Source organism: Oxyura jamaicensis, chromosome 6, assembly GCF_011077185.1.
Source record: "Oxyura jamaicensis isolate SHBP4307 breed ruddy duck chromosome 6, BPBGC_Ojam_1.0, whole genome shotgun sequence".
Classification (NCBI taxonomy): domain Eukaryota; kingdom Metazoa; phylum Chordata; class Aves; order Anseriformes; family Anatidae; genus Oxyura; species Oxyura jamaicensis.
The window spans coordinates 16,878,372-16,884,803 of record NC_048898.1 but is presented as its reverse complement, the minus strand read 5'-3'; positions in this window follow the sequence as shown (position 1 = coordinate 16,884,803).

Sequence of the window (6,432 nt, the reverse complement as noted above, 5' to 3'; positions counted from 1 at the left end):
AATAAATTTAAAAAGAAAGGAAAAGTCTGAACTGAACCACATGACATGTAAGAGAAGAAGAGGAAGGTTATGCTGCCGGAAGTGCAGTGCTTACCTGTGCCTGTCTCAGCTCCCCCAGGGGGCCCTGCAGAGCTCCAGCTCCCACCTGAACACAGCAGCCAGAGACCAGTAACGTGGTCCCTCTAGAACTAGTCCTCACCTTCCCTTTCCCCCAGCTCGTATATGCATTTGGCATTTATGTATTTGATACCAGCTTCTGCAGCTATATGCATATAACAAAGAGCAGGATAGACCTGATCTTGGATACATCTGAAGTAATGCTGAAAACACCATTGGTAGGCTTCTCATGATTCAGTTTTTCTAGTCGGAGTTGATGATTAAAAAAACTCAAGTTCTCTTCCAGTCCCAAACAACCCCACCAAGAAACACGTTTCACATCAACAAGCGCTAATGGAAAATGTTCCCCACTGCTCACATGAAACTGTTATGCAGATGAAACATGTTTCCTGCCAATAACGACAAGTTACCTGTGGTTAAAACGGCACCTAATCAGCTTTACTCACCATTAACGTGAAATGAACACGATGCTAAGACTACAAAATGTTGGAAGAAAACAGCCATGGCGGTGAGTTGGCTACACCAAGTGAGTGGTCCTCATCATGTTCTCTAAGCACTGCATAAGCACAGTCCTTTGTTACAGTAAGGCATTGCTGGATTTAATCAGTGGAAGATGCTTATTCATAGTCAGGCTGGAAAAGAATTATCTGCAGCTTTCACTTTCTCTCCAACTTAATGTGCACGTTCACGTATTTCACCTTGCAGTAACACCAGACCCTCACAGGCTGGCCCTATCCAGAACACACAGGTGACCAACAGCCTCCTCACTCAAGCCCTGCTTGAAAACACTCACCTGTGCCTGCTTGGAAACAAAGTTGAGGGCTTTTCACTCCCCAGACGTGTACAAGCAAATTAATGTCCAGCTCACTTTCCTTGTTCAGCATTTTGGTCCAAACCAGATGATTAGGAATATCACGTGCATCGGGTGCCATTTTATTAAGACAATTAATCACACAGTAGGAGACCTCTGCAAATCTGCTGCTCTATCTTAACTCTAGCAGCTCAAGTTTCTTGCTACAGCAGTTCATGTCACAGAAGTAATTAGCAGCACTGGGACAGTTCATGATCAGACATGCCAATGCCAGCACGTTTGATATCAAATTAATAAATAAATAAAAGACTTGCAATCATTCCTTCAATGTCTCCAGCACCACAATTCCCACCATGTTCTCCAGATGTTATTCCCATGTGCTAGCTAGCACTCTCTGGCCAGCACAAAGCACACACCAGCCTAAAGAAAGCCCAGAGATATAGCCAACAGCCTATATCTGTTACTTTGCAAGGCTCTATGTGAACTCAGGTATAATAAAAAAAATCAGAAGGATCCCTTAGCCCTTGTAGAAAAGGCAGCATTAGGCTCTTTCTACCATAAAGATCTTCATATACCAGACCATACCCCATCAGCTGGTATAAAACAGCATAGTTCCCCCTGAATTCAAATAAATTACATTGCTTATACACCACTCAAGGACTGAGATCAGTTACATTTGGAACACTGATTTTTCAGGTCTCTGTAGCCAAATCACCAAACACACCAATTATCCATACCAGAGACATCCAGACAGCTCAGGTTAAGCACAATCTTAGCTCAGGTGCGGGGCTCTCCCTTGACAATGCAAACACAGCATTCTGGCGTCAGTAGACTCAAATGTCTTCTTAATTTTGCTTCTTAATTTTAAAGCAAGAGAAAACATTTGGTCTGTAGTGAAGGCTGGAATTTTTGTTAGGAACAGGGTTAAAAAAGATGTGGACAGAGCGCTGGGTATTTGCTCAATTCTGCAAGATAAGATACAGTTAGTACAAGTAGACTCACACTGTCTGGTAGCAATGAGAATATAGTGTATAATGATGGTGCGTTTGGGATTTGAGTTAAAATTAGGATCTGAAGAGCCAGATTTATTACTGCCCTCTGTCAGACCTGTAGAGGAAAGCCAAGCTCTGATACGAGTAGATGAGAATGCCAAATTCTGGGTTTCTAACCTACGGTTAAAAGTAGGATTAGTGTTAGGGATGGAGTCTGGAACAAGAGAGATTAGAGGGGCAAATTAATTGTCCAAATCTTCAAGACTCACAGAACTGGATGAAAGTTGGTGTCACTACAGTCAAATATTTATTCTTAATTTTCCACTGATGGTAAGTGTCTGGGGAGAGGTCAAGGCAGGGTTAGGATTACAATTAGGCTCCAGCTTAGCATTCCAGAAATGAGGCTCTGCTAAACAACTTTTGTTGCTTAATTCTGCCAAACCTGCTCAGGGATAAGTAGATTAAAATGTATCATTTTTAATTGTCAGACAGAATGGGGTTACTGAGCCATGATCAACATTGGAACCGGAATGGCATCATTGCTTGAGGTAAGGTAAGTGGTAAAATTAGTATCAGCATATTTAAACATCTTCTGATTAACTTTTGGACATAACTAAATTCCTAGGCCAGCAGCCATGCCAGGAATAAATTTAAGACTAAAACCAAGATTTAGCATCCAGTTCAGCGCAGCCATGCTTCCTGATGATTTCTGTCCAGCCCGCAGTAGGATTGCAGCCTGCCTCAGTGGATTCAAACTTATCAGAGTTAATGTTCAGCAGTAACATGTTCTTCAGCCATAAACGATACTGTGAGTAGCTCTCATCTGGGGCTTGGGACAGGAAGCTCTGCCTTATTTCACCTCCACTGCAGAACTTTCCCAGGCCCTCAGAGATCAGAGAGAAGGCTGACAGTCAAACGCTGCATTTAATTTCTGCGTCCCTGTGTTAAAATGATCAGTAAGGTTATAGCTTGGCTTGGCCTCAGGTTGGGAGGGCTTTCTGCTTATTTTTGCCTGGTCCTTGGAGGAAAACTGAAGGCAGAAGGTTTAAAGGCACTGAGTTCAGTTACTAGGATGCCCTGGGTACCAGGGCTTTGAACAACCCTAAGGTTAGAAATGGCATTAGGGTTTGGATGCCATGCATAGTCAGGTTTATCGTACATGTTCCTAGATTAGTCACATAAGTGAGGAGCTATCATCAGTAAATTAACGCACCACATCCCTGAATTTCAGACACAACTGGATTCTCACACTGTGACTGATGCTAAGCATGGGTTGGTGTTAGGGATGGGTTAGGGAAGGGAGGCTTAGCAGGGAATTCTGGCAGCCACATAAAGATTAGATGAGAGCCATCAGCAGTGGATCCAAGCGGGCTCTGCTGAATGGTCAGGCAGCTCCTGCTGCCTCATCTGCCAGACACCTACTTGGGAAGTGCAGGACTTCAGACTAAAGTTTGCAAAACAACCCTCGCAACAGGAGCCCCAGTGGCATACTGCTCCAGCACGTTCGGCCTGAAGAAGTAAAACTGAGTAGTGATATCACCACATTTGAACATCTAAGCTTAACTTCCAGGCCTAGCATGCTATCAACAACACTACGGTAGGTTGCATGAGGATTACTGTTTGGGATAGGATGCTCAGCAGCACATGGGGAATTGCTAAATTTTGCCTCATCTGCAGAGACAATTTCACAGAAAGATATGGAAATCTGCCCCCAAAGGAAAAAAAAAAAAAAAAAAAAAAAAAAAAACACTTTAAACAACCGTGTTTTGCTGTCCCCAGAGTAAATATGGCACTCTGGCCAATCATTTTGTATTTGCCAAAATTTCTATCATTTTCTTTGGAGATACATTTCTGTTTACTCATTTCATCTGTGTCTCAGGAATCATACAAACAGCCTAGGATGGAAAAAACACTCGTGCACCTCTGCATTGTCCTCTTTGGTGTGTAGTTGCTGTCCTTCACACTTTGTGAAGGTCTTGTGAAGGTTTCACCCATTTCACTGTGACAAGGACAGATCTACGCGGGGATCAGTACAGCCTACCTCACCAATAGCTCAGCCCTTGTCTCTTGTTGAGCCGCATATCTCATTTTTATCTCACCTCCTAGGCTCGGTTTGGGGCGAGGCGTTCCCTCCTCGGTGACTTGGAAGCGGCGTGCTCTGTACCAGGGGATCGCCACCGGCTCTGGGCTTGGAGCCGAGCCCAGCGGGCACCCCATACAGCCCATCGGCCCCATACAGCCGCGGGAGCCCGTCGCAAAAGGCAGCCTGCGGCGCCCCCTGCCGCCCCCTGGCCGGGGAGGGAGCGGAGCCCGGGGCTGTGCGCATCGTCCTCCCTCCCTCCTCCTGCTTCCCAGAGTGCTAAAATAGCAAGTTTGCATGCAAAAACCCACCTGGCCCCATTTCACCAGATGCGCATTCATTGCTATTCCTCTTCATTCTTCACAGAACATGTTATAATCTTTGATCATCATTTGTTTAAATTGTATAAGTAATCTGCCCAGTTTTAATAGGATTTTTCTATGAATCGGCAACAAACCATGAAATGTGATATTTTCACCATGACCGACCCAGGAAATTAGTCAACTTTGTCCTTGATTTACATGGGGCCTGGCCAACTTCTCACACACCACAATGGCAAGAGCTCACTGCCCGCTCCCTCTACGTTTCCATTTTTTCTCTATTTCCTTGCCCTCTCTAAGCAGTTACACGTAGAGCAGATGCCCAAGCTTGCAACCCACAAACAGACCCTGAATTCAGCAATGCCCTTACAAGTGCTGAAGTAGCCCAAATTAGTGAGCAACATCCCAGAAAAGAGACTGGAGTAAGTCTCCAGATGTGCATTATGTTTAATAATAATAGTAACTATTTGGGAGATCTTGCTTTCTGATCCATTTGAGGGCAATGGAATCATTTCTTGAAGTTTACACAGCAAGCACAAGAACAGCAAGCTTCTGCAAAAGAAAGGGAAGATTCCTACACAAAGGTTCCTTCCAGAAGCTAGGGATTAAAGGGAAAAAAACTGCTGTGGAGCTGAAAATGCTCACAGTTGAAGACATTGAGCCATTTCTGGGGTAGATAGAAGTACGAGCCATGTGAGCCAATCCTTCTGCCCATCCATCCACCCAAGCATTTTGCTTTCTTTTAAATAACATTCAATTTCTTTCCTAGCCTATAATGAAAACCACTCATTTCATCATAATTTGAGTTAACAGGCTTTTTTCACCTAGCTGCTCGTCTGTGTGTATGTGTGAGCTGTGACAGACAGCAAAGCAGCAAGGCAGCAGTTAGGCACTGAGGCTGTGACACATAAACACCCGATGTGGTCCCTTGCTGGGTGAGGAGCTCCTCAGCTCGGACCCATGAGCTCAGTGCTCCCCGTAATGATGGATTTACTGTCCGTGCTGTGCTGCTCTGCAGGAAGCCACAGCCATATGTAGAAAGATGTTCTGCCAGATACTCAAGTCTCATGAGCGACTCCCCAAAAACATGAAGACGCAACGGTGGAAGCCAGCATGGACAGGCACAGCAGGGCCTGCAGAAGCATACTAATAGCTCTTTAACAAGCAGGAGAAAGAAAAAAGTTGTCCAGCTACTTCCCTGGGCAGCCACCGGCAGCGCATCCACACCAGGAATGCAGTGGACACAATGCCACCACCACCCATTTCAAGTTAAAACCTCTTGCAGATAGGGGCTGTCTCTCACTGTGGGCACATTTGTTGCACAACAAGGTAGGGTCCTGCCACCAGCTGGCTCCTGGGGCGCTTCCCTTTTCCCCGAAGCAATACCCCTTTTGGCTCGCCCAGCAAAGCCATCCCGCTTCCCACCACGGCCAAGCACCAGCAGAGCGCTGCCCTTCCTTCCCATGCTGGCCCCAGCTCCCCGGGCAACCAGACCGTGCCCTGGAGGCTTTCACACCGACTTCCTAATCAAGGACCCCGGGGTTCCCTTCCCCCACGCCCTGTGCTCTCCCCAGTATGCCACCCCGCTCCGCTCCCCGGCCTGTGAACAGCCCCTAAGGTTAGGTTTTATATTTCTTACCCACTGGCCCCTCCACTCCCACCAAGTCAAACTTCAACCAAACAAAAAAGAAAACAGAGGGAGAGAAAGGAAGAAAGAAAGGCCCCAAGAGGCTCCCGGCCGTTCCAATCAGGTCACTGTTTCCATACCAATTAGGACAGATGCAAAGCACATTATTAAAAATAGGTCTGCAGACCCATCTATGTTGATTATTGTCCTCCGTTTCCGTCCCCAGCCAACTCCGTTAATTAATAAAGAAACTGCCAGGGAAGGAGGGGGAGAAAGGGTGGCAGGGATTCCCCTGACTGGAGCCTCCTGTTCAGAGAGTTCAAGAGAGAAATTGGACACTTGAGCCCCTCTGCCATTTTCCATTGTGTGTGTTTTTCCTAATGAACGGTTTAGTGATGCAGGGCTGGAAGTCAGCTTTACCCCACCCCCACTAGCTACCATCCATCATTAAGTGACCCAGTAAGAGGCATTTAGTACTTAACCCT